This window comes from Triticum aestivum, chromosome 4D, assembly GCF_018294505.1.
Source record: "Triticum aestivum cultivar Chinese Spring chromosome 4D, IWGSC CS RefSeq v2.1, whole genome shotgun sequence".
Taxonomy (NCBI): Eukaryota; Viridiplantae; Streptophyta; class Magnoliopsida; order Poales; family Poaceae; genus Triticum; species Triticum aestivum.
In genome coordinates, this window is record NC_057805.1 from 350,562,403 (window position 1) to 350,581,189 (window position 18,787).

The window sequence follows — 18,787 nt, forward strand, 5'->3', positions numbered from 1 at the left end:
TGGAGTTTAACCACGCGACCTGTTCCACTGGCTGTTGTTTGTATCTTGCGGTTTCAGTTTCTGCTACAGCTCTCACACGCCTCCTCTCTCTCTCTCGTCACGGCAGTTCTATCTCTATCTATCTCCCATAATTAATTTCTGCATATTTTCGCCCTTTTGAGATATTTGCCCCGTATTAATTATCGTATATCTTCCCCTTTACACGATATTTGCCCCGTATTAATTATCGTATATCCGCGATATTTGTGTATCTTCGGTTGTATCGGTTGAACCCTTCTTATCGTATACTCCCTCCGTTCCTAAATATTTGTCTTTTTAGAGATTTCAAATGAACTATCACGTACGGATGTATATAAACATATTTTAGAGTGTAGATTCATTCATTTTGCTCCGTATGTAGTCACTTGTTGAAATCTCTAGAAATACAAATATTCAGAAACGGAGGAAGTATATATTTGTTCGTGAATACGCAAAGGTTGTGTATCTTTCCGTTGATAGAAAGGATGGTTTTACAGCATAAGATTGCGTACACTTGCTAACCATGTGCACATTAAGGCATGGTAGAGAGCAGTGGTGGAGCTTGCGGCCCAAACGTGGGCGGGCCAACAGGAAGAAAATATCGTATGGGCTACTGTTTTAAGGCCTGGGAGGAGATGTATACTGCATAAAATTTCATGGCTTAGGCAGGCCACGACCTATTCGGCTTTGCTGAAGCTCCGCCAGTGGTAGAGAGTGCAGAGCAAACAGACGGGTTTCTCATCCCCAACTAACTTTAGCTAACTCTCCGAGTTGATGCTCTTGATCCCGGTGGTGTCGGCCCTAGCGTAAAGGCGCGCCTTGGACGCCGCTACGATCAAGTTCTTCATGTGGCTAGCGATGTAAAACCGATGCTGGATGGCTGATCGCCTAGCCCGTCATGGCCTCCCCCACGAGCCTATGTGCGCCTTCTGCGATCAGGAAGAAGGAACGATGCAACACTTGCTGGTGGGCTGCTATTTCTCGCGAGAAATTTGGCTCGAGATCCTAGGATGGGTTCGCTCCACGGCCAACCTATCCATTGGCGGCACGGATTTCCAATCCTGGTTGGCTACGTCTTGTGACCGAGCACCCGCTCCTGCTTGTAGAGGGTTCGCCTTCCTCATCATCCTCATCACCCGATGGCTCTGGAAACACCGGAATGGCTGCATCTTCGACGGCGATCGACCTTCAATACCCGCCTCTCCACCATCAACTTATCATATATAGATATCTAAGTTTGTTTCTATTTACATATTTTCATTGGATACCTGGATGTGATGAACTTCATTCTTGAAAATAATTAGAAGGCTCTATATGCATTCATATCTTTTTTTAAGATTTATGACGAAAAAAGCCCACCTTAACAAAGTGGTATGATAGTATCATATTATAGGGGGTATATGCTTACGGCGTTGGCAGACGAAAAATGTGAGGAGATGTTGGTCTAAAACCAGAAAAAACTGTGACAAGGCCAAAGTCATGCGATGTAACCCTAGGCAAAGCCGAAAAAATTGCACGAAGACCTTGAGGATCATTTTATAAAAGGAGTGTGAGAGCACATGTGCCGGAGGAGAACATCGACAGCGATATTAGGGGTGATAGGCGTTCGCAGCAGTAGGTCTTCAGTGAAAACCTCGACATTCCTACTTTTCCAAATATTCATGGCAGTGGCGCGCACACAGTCAATGCAAGCAAACTTATGGCCGACCGAGGTTGCATCAAGGTCACTCACTGCCAGGGAGGACGGCCTCCCAAGGGCAAATAAGTGCATGCACATTCATAATCATAGTTGCGCAATAAATGAATTTGTTAAGATTATTAGTGGTTGTTGATGATAGATAGTTATACGATGTTATATTACTCAACTTTGAAGTACTGCCAAAATGTCGCTTGAGAAACGACATAATAACAATTTGCTTTAATTTGCTAAATAGTTAACATCACATATAGGGTTCCACCGTTATTCCATACGATCCTCGCGCTTCTTTCTAGCTTTCTTATAATAATGTTATTAAAGTACTTTAATTTGTCGGGAAGTCATTGCCTACGTAATATACCCTAATGTAAAATGTTGCAGTAGATTTTTAACATGATACATCGTCATTTTCTTTATAGAAAATGGTATAAACGACAAATGTGAAAGAAAAACATGAAAGACGACTAGGCGAAAGCATATGTTTTTATGTCTGGGTAAAGCATCTGTTTAGAGCCATTTTGCCATCCAACGCGGTACCTGATAACCCACAAGTATAGGGGATCGCAACAATTTTCGAGGGTAGAGTATTCAACTCAAATTTATTGATTCGACACAAGGGGAGCCAAAGAATATTCTCAAGTATTAGCAGTTGAGTTGTCAATTCAAGCACACCTGAAAGACTTAATATCTGCAACAAAGTAGTATGGAAGTAACGGTAACGGTGGCAAAAGTAACAGTAGCAGTTTTTGTAGCAATCGTAACAGTGGCAACGGAAAAGTAACTAAGCAAAGATCAATATGTGAAAAGCTCGTAGGCAATGGATCAATGATGGATAATTATGTCGGAGGTGATTCCTCATGCAACAGTTATAACATAGGGTGACACAGAACTAGTTCCAATTCATCAATGTTGTAGGCATGTATTCCGAATACAGTCATACGTGCTTATGGAAAAGAACTTGCATGACATTTTTTGTCCTACTCTCCCGTGGCAGCGGGGTCCTATTGGAAACTAAGGGATATTAAGGTCTCCTTTTAATAGAGTACCAGACCAAAGCATTAACACTTAGTGAATACATGAACTCCTCAAACTACGATCATCACCAAGAGTGGTCCCGATTATTGTCACTTCGGGTTTGCCGGACCATAACACATAGTAGGTGACTATTGACTTGCAAAATAGGATCGAGAACTCACATATATTCATGAAAACATAATAGGTTCAGATTTGAAATCATGGCACTCGGGCCCTAGTGACAAGCATTAAGCATAGCAAAGTCATAGCAACATCAATCATAGAACATAATGGATACTAGGGATCAAACCCTAACAAAACTAACTCGATTATATGGTAAATCTCATCCAACCCATCACCGTCCAGCAAGCCTACGATGGGATTACTCACGCACGGCGGTGAGCATCATGAATTGGTGATGGAGGATGGTTGATGATGACGACGGTGACAGATTCCCCTCTCCGTAGCCCGAATGGACTCCAGATCAGCCCTCCCGAGGAAGATTAGGGCTTGGCGGCGGCTCCGTACCGTAAAACGCGATGAATCCTTCTTCCTGATTTTTTTCTCCCTGAACGTGAATATATGGAGTTGGGGTTGAGGTCGGTGGAGTCCCCGGGGGCACACGAGGCAGGGGGCGCGCCCCATGGGGGGCGCCCTGCACCCTCGTGGACAGGGTGTGGGCCCCATGATGCTGATTCTTTCACCAGTATTTTTTATTAATTCTAAAACGTGTCTCCGTGGATTTTCAGGTCATTCCAAGAATTTTTATTTCTGCAAAAAATAACACCATGGCAGTTCTGCTGAAAACAGCGTCAGTCCGGGTTAGTTCCATTCAAATCATGCAAGTTAGAGTCCAAAACAAGGGCAAAATTGTTTGGAAAAGTAGATACGTTGGAGACGTATCAGTACCTTCTCGGTCCGCGGAGTGGTCCGGACATCCATTTTCCCACAAATCGAAAGCAAATTGGGGGAGGCTTCGCGGGAGTCCGGACCGCCGACACGTAGGATTTCGACACCTCCAACCCAACCAAATCCCCTCCCATCCTATTTTTCTTCCACTCCACCTCCACTCCCCTCCTTACTTTGCATTCCACCCTCCTCGTCAACCGCTATACCTCTTCGGCCGCTGCCCAGACATCGTAGGACGCCAGTAACCCCTACAATGCGCCTGCCCTTCTTGGACTACATCATCGTCCATCCAGGATCCCTCCGCAGCCAGATGCCCTTCTCCCATTGTCGAGATTGTGTCACTGTCACTCATTGGTAGGGAGAACGTCCTCCTAGAGGGACGTGTACGTGCATGCATATTTATAATCATAGTTCCGCAATAAATGAAGCGGTTAAGATTCTTAGAGAATGTTTGATGATATTCCTACGATGTTATATTACTCCGCTTTGAATTGCCGCCAAAATGCCGCTCGAGAAATGACATGATAATGAATTGCTTTAATTAACAAAATATTTAATATCGCGTATAGGATTTCACCATTACTCCATATGATCTGTGGGTTTCTTCCCAGATTTCTTATAATGACGCCAAAGTACTTTAATTTGTCGGGAAGCCGCTGCCTACATAACATTACCACTAACGTAAAATGCATCAGTAGAGTTATAACGTGATACATCATCATTCCTTTTATAGAGAACGGTACATAAACGACAAATGAGAAAGAAAACAAACAAGTCGATAGGCGAAAAAACATATTTTTGTCGCTTGAGTAACCTTTGTATTCTCTAAAATTTTATAATACACTATTATATAAACAAAAATGTGTGTAAGGGCATACGCTGGCCAACCGCTCGGATCTGTCCCTACAGAGTTGTCCGAACCCATTTTGCCATCCAAGGTGGCATCTTATCGGTCCGGGAAGCGGTCTAGACGCCCATTTCCCTGCAAACTGGAAGCAGCCTGGGGAGGCTTTGTGGGAGTCCGGACCACTACCATGTAGGAATCCGACACACCCGGCCCACTCAAATACCCTCTCGGTCCACTTTCCTTCGACTTCGCCCCTTCTCCCTCATTGCTTTGCATTCGCATCCTCCTCGTTTGTCGATGTACCTCTTCAACCGCCGTCCAGGCATCGTAGGAAGTCTACAACCCCACCAATGCACATGCCCTTCTTGGACTACGTCGCCGTCCACCCGGAATCCCTCCGTAGCTAGGTACCCTTCTCCCCTGCCGAGGTTGTGTCAAGGTCACTCACTACTAGGGAGAATGGCCTCCCAGAGGGATGTGTGCATGCATGTACATTTATAATCATACCTGCGCAATAAATGAATTTGCTAAGATTCTTAGTGAATATTTATAGTAGTCCTACGATGTTATATTACTCCGCTTTGAATTGCCACCCAAATGCCCCTCGAGAAACGACATGATAATGAATTGCTATAATTGACTAAATATTTAATATTACATATAGGGTTTCACCGTCACTCCATACGATCCTTGGGCTTCTTCCTGGATTTCTTATAATGGCATCAAAGTATTTTAAATTTGTCAGGAATCTATTGCCTATGTAACATACCACTAACGTAAAATGTTTTGGTTGAGTTATAATGTGATACGTCATCATTCCTTTTATAGAAAACGATACAGAAACGACAAATGAGAAAGAAAACAAAAAAGTCGATAGGCGGAAAACATATTTTTTGTCGTCTAGGTAACTTTTTGATTTTCCAATTTTTTATAATACAATATTATATTAACAAAATTGGGTGTAAGGGCATATGCTGACCCTCAAACCGCCCACATCAATCTGGAGCCATTTTGCCATCCAACACGGTACCTTATCGGTCCACAGAGCGGTCTGGGCGTCCGTTTTCCCGCAAAACGGAAGCAACCTAAGGGAGGCTTTGTGGGAGTTTAGACCACCGTCACGTAAGACTCTGACACCTAGGCCCACCCAAATACACTCTTGTCCACTTTTCTTTCGCTTCGTCCCTTCTCCTCATTGCTTTGCATCCGCACCCTCCTCGTCCGTCAATACCTCTCTGGCTGTCGCCCATGCATCGTAGGACATCCACAACCCCCATCCATGCGCCTAGCCTCCTTGTACTACGTCGCCGTAAAAAAGGATCCCTCCGCAGCCAGGTACCCTTCTCCCCCTGCCGAGGTTGTGTCAGGATCACTCACTGCTAGGGAGAACGGCCTCCCAGTGGGACGTGTACATGCATGCACATTCATAATCATAGTTGCGCAATAAATGAATTTGTTAAGATTCTTAGTGAATGTCGATGATAGTCCTACGATGTTATATCACTCCACTTTAAATTGGCGCCAAAATGCCGCTCGAGAAACAACATGATAATGAATTGCTTTATAATTGACTAAATATTTAATATCATGTATAGGGTTTCACCTTACTCCATACGATCCTTGGGTTTCTTCCTAGATTTCTTATAATGACGTCAAAGTACTTTAATTTGTCGCGAAGGCATTGCCTACGTAACATACCACTAACATAAAATGTTTTGGTAGAGTTATAACCTTATACATCATCATTCCTTTTATAGAAAACAGTAAAGAAATGACAAATGAGAAGAAAACAAAAAAAAAACAGATAGGCATTCTTTTGTCGTTTAAGTAACTTTTTGATTTCTAGGTTTCTATAACACAATATATTATATAAATAAAAAGGGGTGTAAGGGCATCTCCAATGTAACCCTCAAACCGCTTGCATCCGTACGGACCGGGGATCCGGACATATTTGGTATCCAACGCAGTACCCCATCCGCCGGCGCATCGGCCTGGATGTCCTTTTTCCCACAAACCTGAAGCAAACCGGGGGGCTTTGCAGGTGTTTGGACTGCTGCCACACACGCGTCCGACACCCCGGACCCATCAAAATCCTCTCCCTCTCCCTCGCCCTTTCCCTCCTGAAGCGGTCAGCGGCGCTCCAAAGTGTCAACGCTGCATTCATACCGGCCTAGAGCGAACTCGGCCTCTCATTGGAGCCGACATTGAAGCGGCACACCGGCAAGAGCGCCGCCCGCCACACACACCTTCTCTCCGCATTGAAACAACATCACCATGGGCGAGGCGCGGGCGCACTTCATCGACAAGGTGGTGGAAGAGCATGAGGCAGTGTTCCAATAGGCGTAGGCCGACCACGGGTACAACCTCCGGCTCCTTTCCGAGCACCAGCTTGCATGGGAGCAAATCGCCGGCATGGGCATCGTGACGGACGTGGATGAGCAGAAGGCGTTGGCTTCTGTCCTACCGTGTCGCCCGCGAAATCCATTGTAGTTTAGTTGGAATATGTCAAAAATATAGTGAATGTGCTCCGGTTTAGATGGAAATCATCGGGCTTTATGTAAAAAAAATAAGTTTAAATGAAAATCATTCAGTTATAATAGCCTAGTCTGCTATATGTTTTCGTACAGTTTATTTAAATTTGCACCAAATGTGACCGAGCGTTTGCAGCTAGCTTTGGATGTCGGCTCCTGTATCAGCGTCCGGATCCCTGTCAAGACCGGTCCGCAGATGGATGGGTTGTCCGTTTCAGAAGTCTGCCTTGGAGATGCCCTAAAGCTCTGGTGGAGCCAGCAAGTGACAAACACAACAGCAGCTTCCGAAAATTGGGTATTTTGAGGTCAATTTGATCATAGATCAGGTGAAACAAAAGAATGCAAAAAAGGAGAGTAAAGAAAATGCGATGCACCACTTTCGAGTTCCAACAGTTGGACAAAACAGAAGCATGGGACGCCATCTCATCGCTGCCCCCAACGCCCAACCAAGCCCTCACAAAACCACACGGAAAAATTAAACTAAAGGAGCCGGATTTGCTAAAGCAGCCTACTAGTATCATCATATAAGAATCAAAAAAGAGAAAATATCGGAAGAACGGGCTCGGCGGACTAGCCCCAGACTGTGGCTGGTCCATAGTCTACGACGGACCAAGACGTGGCTAGCATCGTGCAGACTGCAGGGGTGATGGCCCGGTGTACGCACGTGTGAGGCAACGGCAAGCAGGTCCCAGGTGGATCCGGTCCATGTCCACGTACCCTGACTGACGTCCGCATAGGCAATATCAGCGGGAAGCGCGGTCGTGCTCGCCGCGGGAGCCGGAGATTCCCTGCCGCTGATACAAAATGGCTACTCCTCGGTACAAAGATGTATTGCTATTCATATACAAACATAAAGCTAAATACGTTGCCTTCGCAACTACTCCCTCTGTTTCTAAATTTAAGTCTTTTTAGACATTTTAAATGGACTACAAGATACAGATGTATGTAAACTTATTTTAGAGTATAGATTCACTCATTTTGCTTCGTACGTAGTCATTTGTTGCAATATCTAAAAAGGCTTATATTTAAAAACGGAGGGAATACGTTGCACCCGCTAAAAAAGAACAATTTGAGAACTGTTTGGTGTTCACTAGTAGTTATTATTTATATTTTGATCATCATGTCTCAGGGATTTCTTGGTCCGTGGATTGTAATTCGTATGTATAATAAGCACTGGAAAAAATAGCGCACTATAGCGCCGCTAATAGCACGTTATAGCATATAGAGATTTGGTGTTGGAATATTAGGCAAGTTCATGATTAATTCCAGTAAATAATTCATGACTAGAAGAGATACTAGCATGCAATAATCTAGCAAACTAGAAGAACAGCAAGACATGCATAACAGCAGCAAACACGTAACAATAGCTGTAGAAACAGACATGAACAAAGGATGTTGGACGTACTGATCGTTAGCTATTATGGGTGCGACAGTGTTGATGACGATGTTGGCGACGATCTGCTGCTGACGGCGATGAATACGACGATGAGTAGCACCGTCCGACTTGGACGGAAGACGACCCGTGATGACGAATTTGAGCAGTCGCGCATAGCGCTTCCCAAAAACCTAATTCGTCCTCTCCCGGTGCAGGATCGCAAAGACGAACGGTTCCGGAGACCTGCTCTCCCACGCGCCGATGCACGCCGGCGTTTGAGATGGAGTAGACTACGATGGCGGCGCAAGTTGTGAGATGAGGCAAAACCCTAGTGTTTTTCGGTGTATCTCTGGCCGCAGCCGGTAGCTGTATATATATTAGGACCAGAGGCGGTATTGTGTCGCGACCACAATCCCAAACCGACTCAGTTTCTAATTCGTATACTTACCGGACAAGAAATCAAAAAACTTGTGTGCCAAGACATAAAAATAAAACGGCAAAAGGAAGCTGCGCTCCTGCAAGGAGACGGACCGGATTTCGGCGGACCATTCACGCGCATGTCGCATGTACGCGCCGCCTCGCCACGCCACGCCACGCCACGGCCCGGCCAGGCGAGGCGAGGCGAGCGAGCGCGCGCGTGTGGTTTTCCCTTTCTCTTCTCACACACCACTTAGAGTGGTGGAGAGAACCCACTATATAAAGAGGTCCAACTCTTCTTCAACTTCCAAGGTGGGACTAAACTTAGCACCACCACTTGCCATTTTACACATGGGCTTTGAGATTTCAGAAATTGCTATGGGCCTAGCCCATTAATTCTAACAATCCCCCACCAGATCTCAAATACCCATTTAGAGATTTGCCTTCTCTCATCACTTGTTTAATATACCAGTGTTTCAGCAGAGACTGTTAAGTTGAACTTCTGCCTAGAACTTTAAGCTACATCCATTCACAACTTGACAATGGACTATGCCTTGAATTGCTAGTTTTGTGTGAACAGGTTTCACTCAAAGTCTTAACCAGTACCTGACCGCCAGTAGGCTACCCCGCGGTTTGGAGCTTATACGTCATACTCCCTGGTCTCTTCGTGAGCTTACTAGAGATCACCCAAATCTCATAGACTGCGACGTTTACAGTCAGAACTCATATAGGTGTGTTCTTTCAAGACTGCTCTGTAGGACAGCATCTTTGCTAATTATAGCCAATAGAACCACATTAAGGCATGTTGCCAACCTGCCTTACAGATCTGAGCCTTACAGCTCTGAGAGTTTTGCATCTTCACTTGGAGACGATCATAAGTTATTACTCTCCTCAGTTAACCAATAGCTTGTTCTTCCCAGATCCTAATTCACGGGATCTCCGATCACAAAGGTTGGGTTACTACTATGGTGTAACATCTATGGGTCTCATACCCATCTCCCTCGATGCAATATCTATCACATTTCGTGATAGTCCCTTTGTAAAGGGATCTGCCAGGTTTTTGTCTGTTTGTATATACGTAACAGTTATTACTCCGGAGTTTCTCAACTTCCTGACAGACTTCAAACGTCTTTTCACGTGTCTTGATGACTTTGCATTATCTTTAGAATTGTTCACTTTAGCGATAACCGTTTGGTTATCACAATTCATAAGAATAGCCGGTACAGGTTTTTCAACAACCGGCAAGTCCATCAAGAGCTCACGCAGCCATTCTGCCTCAACAGTAGCTGTGTCCAAAGCAGTTAATTCTGCTTCCATAGTTGACCTCGTCAATATGGTTTGCTTGCAAGACCTCCATGACACTGCGCCACCACCATGAGTAAATACATACCCACTTGTTGCGTAAAGTACATCAACATCGGAGATCCAATTTGAATCACTATATCCTTCTAGCACAGCAGGATGCCCTGAATAAGTAATTCCGTAACTCATAGTACCTCTCAGATAGCACAAGACCCTTTCTAGTGCATGCCAATGATCATCACCCGGGTTGGACATGAACCTACTCAGTTTGCTCACAGCAAAAGAGATATCTGGTCTTGTAGCGCTAGCTAAGTACATGAGTGAACCGACAATTTGAGAGTATCTTAATTGATCTCTCGTTTCTTTCTTGTTCTTTCTGAGTGTCACGCTGGGATCATAAGGTGTTGGAGAAGGCTTGCTATCCATAAAACCGAATCGGTTCAAGACCTTCTCAACATAGTGAGATTGCGTTAATGTAATCCCACTCTCATCCTTAATAAGTTTGATGTTTAGAATTACATCGGCTTCTCCCAGATCTTTCATGTCAAAACTTTTTGATAGAAAAGACTTGACCTCATTAATTGCATTAATGTTTGTACCAAAGATCAGTATGTCGTCCACATACAAACATAATATGACACTATTGCCCCCACCATGGCGATAGTAAACACACCTATCAGCCTCGTTAATGACAAATCCTGCAGAAGTCAGAGTTCTTTCAAACTTCTCATGCCATTGCTTAGGTGCCTGTTTCAGACCATACAAAGATTTTAACAACTTGCACACCTTTCTCTCTTCACCCTTTACCACAAACCCGTCAGGCTGATCCATATAGATCTCCTCTTCCAACTCTCCATTGAGAAAAGCTGTCTTTACATCCATTTGATGAATGATAAGACCATAAGAGGCAGCCAAGGAAAGTAACACTCGAATGGTGGTCATTCTAGCAACGGGTGAATAGGTGTCAAAATAATCTTCGCCTTCTTTCTGAGTGTAGCCCTTGGCCACTAGCCGCGCCTTGTACTTATCAATAGTACCATCAGGCTTCAGCTTCTTTTTGAACACCCACTTACAGCCCACAGGTTTACAACCATATGGTCTATCAGTTAGTTCCCAAGTTCCATTAGAAAGAATTGAGTCCATCTCATTATGAACAGCTTCTTTCCAATCATCTACATCCGGAGATGCATATGCTTCTGCAATCGTCTTGGGTGTGTCGTCCACAAGGTATACAATGAAATCATCACCAAAGGATTTTGCAATCCTTTGTCTCTTGTTCCTTCTAGGAACTTCATTGTTATCCTTCTCAAGGACTTCCTCATGTGATTGTTCGAAATATTCATCAGTTGTACTAGATTCAGGAATTATCTCAGAAGAAAATCTAGCAATGCTATGCATATCTTTCATAGGAAATATGTTCTCAAAAAATGTTGCATCACGAGATTCCATTATAGTATCAACATGCATATCAGGTACTTCAGATTTTACCACTAAAAACCTATAAGCAATGCTCCGTTGAGCATACCCTAGAAAGACACAATCCACTGTCTTTGGTCCAAGTTTGCGTTTCTTAGGAATAGGAATATTGACCTTTGCCAAACATCCCCAAGTGCGCAAATAAGAAAGTGATGGTTTTCTCCCAACCCACTCCTCATAAGGGGTTTTCTCTTTATTATTGTTGGGAACTCTATTCAGGACATGACATGAAGTCAATAGAGCCTCCCCCCACCATGCCTTAGATAAACCAGCAGTGTCTAACATGGCATTCACCAAGTCAGTCAATGTGCGGTTTTTCCTCTCGGCCACTCCATTTGATTGAGGTGAATAGGGAGGCGTCCTCTCATGAATAATACCATGTTCCTCACAAAATTCATCAAAAACTTTTGGAAAATACTCTCCACCACGATCGGACCTAAGACGCTTGATCTTTCTCTCTAGTTGATTTTCAACTTCAGCTTTATAGATTTTAAAGTAGTCTAATGCTTCATCTTTAGTTTGCAACAAATAAACATAGCAAAATCTAGTCGCATCATCAATCAAAGTCATGAAATATCTCTTTCCACCTTTTGTCAACACACCATTCATCTCACAAAGATCAGAATGTATGAGTTCTAGAGGTGCCAAGTTTCTCTCCTCGGCAGCCTTATGAGGCTTTCGAGGTTGCTTAGATTGCACACAACTATGGCACTTAGAACCTTTGGCAACTGTGAAGTTCGGAATTAAACTCATGCTGGATAGCCGAGACATTAAACCAAAATTAATATGACATAAACGAGAGTGCCAAATACTTGCATCATCATTAACACTAGCACAAATTTGGTTTATTGACTTATTGCAAAAATCTGAAAGAGAAAAGCGGAACAAGCCTCCGCACTCATAGCCTTTTCCTATAAATTGTCCAAATCTTGACACGATTACTTTATTGGACTCTAAAACTACCTTAAATCCATCTCGACATAGAAGGGAGCCGCTAACTAGATTCTTGTTCATAGTAGGGACATGCTGCACGTTCCTTAGTTGCACGATCTTTCCCGAAGTAAACTTCAGATCCACCGTGCCAATGCCACGAACAGAAGCATGTGACCCATTCCCCATTAGGACGGAAGAATCCCTTGCGACCTGATAAGAAGTAAACAGGGAGATGTCAGCACACACATGAACGTTAGCACCCGAATCAATCCACCACGAAGATGATTGAAATACTGAAAGCACAATAGGTAAATTACCATACCCATCAGTATTGCTAGCGGTCACCATGTTGACAGTCTTGGAGCTTGTTTTCCCTCTGCGGTCTGCACGTTCAGGGCATTCCTTGGAAAAGTGTCCAGGCTTCCCACAGGCGTAGCACTCTAGCTCAGCCTTGTTGAACTTCTTCTTCTTGAAAGTAGTAGTCTTGGTAGGCTTGTTGAAAACAGGTTTGTTCTTCCCTTTGTTCTTGTTCTGTGGGTACCTCTGCACCATGTTAGCAGTAGGCTGAACCTCACCTCCTTTGTCAGTGGTATCTTTAGCCCGAGCTTTTTCTTCAACATCAAGAGATGCAATCAGATTTTCAACTGATATCTCCTGTCTCTTATGCTTCAGAGTTGTGGCGAAATTCCTCCATGAAGGAGGCAACTTTGCAATCATGCACCCAGCCACGAATTTGTCGGGTAGAACACATTTAAGGAGTTCAAGTTCCTTCACGATGCACTGTATCTCATGAGCTTGTTCAACCACAGAACGGTTATTCACCATCTTGTAGTCATGAAAACTCTCCATGATGTACAGTTCACTGCCTGCATCTGTTGCACCGAATTTTGCATTCAGTGCATCCCACAGAATTTTTCCGTCGTTTATGTGCATGTACACATCACACAGACGGTCAGCAAGAACACTCAGAATGCATCCCACAAACATAGTATTGGCTTCCTGGAATTTTCTCCGATCTTCGTCGGTTATTCCCTCTGGAGCACCAACACTAGCATGAAAAACTTTCAGAGCAGTAAGCCAGAGCGTGGTCTTCACCTGCCACCTCTTAAAGTGCACACCGGTAAACTTATCCGGCCTCAGTGCATCAGCAAATCCAGCCATAGTTAACTCAGGAAATTGCCTACAATTAGGTTTTTGGATTGTTGGAATATTAGGCAAGTTCATGATTAATTCCAGTAAATAATTCATGACTAGAAGAGATACTAGCATGCAATAATCTAGCAAACTAGAAGAACAGCAAGACATGCATAACAGCAGCAAACACGTAACAATAGCTGTAGAAACAGACATGAACAAAGGATGTTGGACGTACTGATCGTTAGCTATTATGGGTGCGACAGTGTTGATGACGATGTTGGCGACGATCTGCTGCTGACGGCGATGAATACGACGATGAGTAGCACCGTCCGACTTGGACGGAAGACGACCCGTGATGACGAATTTGAGCAGTCGCGCACAGCGCTTCCCAAAAACCTAATTCGTCCTCTCCCGGTGCAGGATCGCAAAGACGAACGGTTCCGGAGACCTGCTCTCCCACGCGCCGATGCACGCCGGCGTTTGAGATGGAGTAGACTACGATGGCGGCGCAAGTTGTGAGATGAGGCAAAACCCTAGTGTTTTTCGGTGTATCTCTGGCCGCAGCCGGTAGCTGTATATATATTAGGACCAGAGGCGGTATTGTGTCGCGACCACAATCCCAAACCGACTCGGTTTCTAATTCGTATACTTACCGGACAAGAAATCAAAAAACTTGTGTGCCAAGACATAAAAATAAAACGGCAAAAGGAAGCTGCGCTCCTGCAAGGAGACGGACCGGATTTCGGCGGACCATTCACGCGCATGTCGCATGTACGCGCCGCCTCGCCACGCCACGCCACGGCCCGGCCCGGCCCGGCCAGGCCAGGCGAGGCGAGCGAGCGCGCGCGCGTGGTTTTCCCTTTCTCTTCTCACACACCACTTAGAGTGGTGGAGAGAACCCACTATATAAAGAGGTCCAACTCTTCTTCAACTTCCAAGGTGGGACTAAACTTAGCACCACCACTTGCCATTTTACACATGGGCTTTGAGATTTCAGAAATTGCTATGGGCCTAGCCCATTAATTCTAACATTTGGCTCGCTAAATAAATCAATGTACAATGCCTCGCTAATAGCACGCTATATTGCGTTATAGCACGCTAATAGCATATTTTCAGGGGCCACGCTATTTTCTGTAGCGCGCTATTTTTTCTTTGATAATAAGTGGATTGTTACGATCTATATATGTTGCAGAACTAATAGAATGGCAGTGCGTTGCCATAATCCTTTTTAAATATATATTTTGCTTTTTTTTAACACAGTGCAGATGCAAGCGCTCATATACACGCGCATACACTCATCCTATGAACGCACACACGCATACCCTACCCCTATGAGCACCTCCGAAAAACTGAGCCGGCATATTATCTTGAAATTTACGAAGTCATCGTAGGCACCTCGTTATCGACGAGAACGTCTCCTCCCGCTGAATGCGCATCGCCAGAAATTCTGAAATAAATGCAGGAATAAATACGAGCACCAGGACTTAACCCTGGTGGGCTAGGAATACCACAGTCCCTCTAACCATCCAACCACGGGTTGGTTCACATAGTTTTTGCTTGTTGCTTATACAAATGTAATGTATGTTAAAATTTCACGTGTTTAGAAAAGATGGCCACTAACGGTCGAAAAATTATTGAAATCAACTGCAGTTGCATATTTGGCTAAAAATGTAATTTGACAACGTATACATAAAGATCAATAATCCAACTAATTATCATAAACATTTGGTCAGTTTTTTCTTAATATGATTGGGAAAACATTTTTCTCACAAAAATTTAGACATAAGATAGTCATCAAAAACATATAAATAGAATAATTGTTGGTTAAATTCCTGTTTTATAACTCAAAATCTGTCTTAATATTTTGAGATGGAGGAATTACATGATTGGGTGTGTCGTACGTCCTCAAATGTGTTTATGAACATAAGGCTAGTCATAGCGGGGAGTAGTTTAGACTAGTGTCATGCATATGACACTATTCTATGTTACTACCTTCATAATGCAAGATAACATTAGAAGTAGTATCATATATGGTTGCATTTATTAACATAGAGAATCTACAGTAGGGCGCCCCAAACCCTCCTCAAACGCGCGGGCGGGCCGTTCGGTCACTGACCGGTGATACGTCCATTTTGCATCATGCTTTTATATCGATATTTATTGCATTATGGGTTGTTATTACACATTATGTCACAATACTTATGCCTATTCTCTCTTATTTTACAAGGTTTACATAAAGAGGGAGAATGCCGGCAGCTGAAATTCTGGGCTAGAAAAGGAGCAAATATTAGAGACTTATTCTGCACAACTCCAAAAGTCCTGAAACTCCACGGAAGTTATTTTTGAAAATAATAAAAAATATTGAGCGAAGAAAATACCAGAGGGGACCCACACCCTGGGCACGAGGGTGGGGGGCGCGCCCTACCCCCTGGGCGCGCCCCCTGCCTCGTGGGCCCCCTGGTGGCCCTTCGGTGCCCATCTTCTGCTATATGAAGTCTTTCATCCGAGAAAAAATCATAAGAAAACTTTCGGGAAGAGACTCCGCCGCCACGAGGCGGAACCTTGGCGGAACCAATCTAGGGCTCCGACAGAGCTGTTCTGCCGGGGACACTTCCCTCCGGGAGGGGGAAATCATCGCCATCGTCATCACCAACGATCCTCTCATCGGGAGGGGATCAATCTCCATCAACATCTTCACCAGCACCATCTCCTCTCAAACCCTAGTTCATCTCTTGTATCCAATTCTTGTCTCTAAGTCTGAGATTGGTACGTGTAGGTTGCTAGTAGTGTTGATTACTCCTTGTAGTTGATGCTAGTTGGTTTATTTGGTGGAAGATCATATGTTCATATCCTATATGCATATTAATATCCCTCTGATTATGAACCTGAATATGCTTTGTGAGTAGTTACGTTTGTTCCTGAGGACATGAGAGAAGTCTTGCTATTAGTAGTCATGTGAATTTGGTATTCGTTCGGTATTTTGATGATATGTATGTTGTCTTTCCTCTAGTGGTGTTATGTGAACGTCGATTACATGACACTTCACCATTGTTTGGGCCTAGAGGAAGGCATTGGGAAGTAATAAGTAGATGATGGGTTGCTAGAGTGACAGAAGCTTAAACCCTAGTTTATGCGTTGCTTCGTAAGGGGCTGATTTGGATCCATATGTTTCATGCTATGGTTAGGTTTACCTTAATACTTCTTTTGTAGTTGCGGATGCTTGCAATAGGAGTTAATCATAAGTGGGATGCTTGTTCAAGAAAGGACATCACCCAAGCACCGGTCCACCCACATATCAAATTTTCAAAGTACCCAACGCGAATCATATGAACGTGATGAAAACTAGCTTGACGATAATTCCCATGTGTCCTCGGGAGCGTTTTCCTTCATATAAGAAATTGTCCAGGCTTGTCCTTTGCTACAAAAAGGATTGGGCCACCTTGCTGCACTTTATTTACTTTTGTTACTTGTTGCTCGTTACAAATTATCTTATCACAAAACTATCTGTTACCTATAATTTCAGTGCTTGCAGAGAATACCTTGCTGAAAACCGCTTATCATTTCCTTCTGCTCCTCGTTGGGTTCGACACTCTTACTTATCGAAAGGACTACGATAGATCCCCTATACTTGTGGGTCATCAAGACTCTTTTCTGGCGCCGTTGCCGGGGAGGTGAAGCGCCTTTGGTAGGTGGAATTTTGTGAGGAAAAATTTATATAGTGTGCTGAAATTTACTGTCACTTGTTACTATGGAAAGTAATCCTCTGAGGGGCTTGTTCGGGTATCTTCACCCCGACCAGTAGAGTAAAGAGTTGCTCCTCAACCTACTGAACCTACTGAAAATGAAAATGTCTACTTTGAAATTCCTTCGGGCATGATAGAAAAACTGCTAGCTAATCCTTTTGCAGGAGACGGAACATTACATCCTGATGAGCACTTAATCTATGTGGATGAAGTTTGTGGATTGTTTAAGCTTGCAGGTATGCCCAATGATGTTATCAAGAAGAAGGTCTTCCCTTTATCTTTGAAGGGAGATGCATTTACATGGTACAGGCTATGTGATGATATGGGATCATGGGACTATAAGCGATTGAAATTGGAATTTCATCAGAAGTTTTATCCTATGCATCTTGTTCATCGTGATCGTAATTATATATATAATTTTTGGCCTCGCGAAGGAGAAAGCATCGCTCAAGCTTGGGGGAGGCTAAAGTCAATGTTATATTCATGCCCCAATCATGAGCTCTCGAGAGAAATGATTATTCAAAAATTTTATGCTCGGCTTTCTGACAACAATCACACCATGCTCGATACTTCTTGTACTGGTTCTTTTATGATGAAGACTATTGAATTCAAATGGGATTTATTGGAAAGAATTAATCGTAACTCTAAAGATTGGGACCTCGACGAAGGTAAGGAGTCAGGTATAACACTTGAGTTTGATTGTGTTAAATCTTTTATGGATACCAATGTTTTCCATAAATTTAGCACTAAATATGGACTTGACTCTGAGATAGTAGCTTCTTTTTGTGAATCTTTTGCTGCTCATGTTGATCTCCCTAAGGAGAAGTGGTTTAAATATCATCCTCCCATAGAAGTAAAAGTAGTTGCACCTATTAAAGTTGAAGAAAAGACTATCACTTATAATGATCCTATTGTTCCTACTGCTTATGTTGAGAAACCACCTTTCCTTGTTAGAATGAAGGATCATGCTAAAGCTTCAACTGTGGTTCGTAAAAGCAATATTAGAACATATACACCCCCTGAGCAAGTTAAAGTTGAACCTAATATTGCTGTTGTTAAAGATCTCTTGGCTGATAATATTGATGGGCATGTTATTTATTTCTGTGATGAGACTGCTAGGATTGCTAAACCTAGTGCTAAAGATAAACATAGACCTGTGGTAGGCATGCCTGTTATTTCTGTTAAAATAGGAGATCATTGTTATCATGGCTTATGTGACATGGGTGCTAGTGCTAGTGCAATACCTATTGACTTATACAAAGAAATTATGCATGATATTGCACCCGCTGAGTTAGAAGAAATTGATGTTACCATTAAGCTTGCCAATAGAGATACTATATCACCAATTAGAATTGTTAGAGATGTTGAAGTCTTATGTGGGAAAACTAA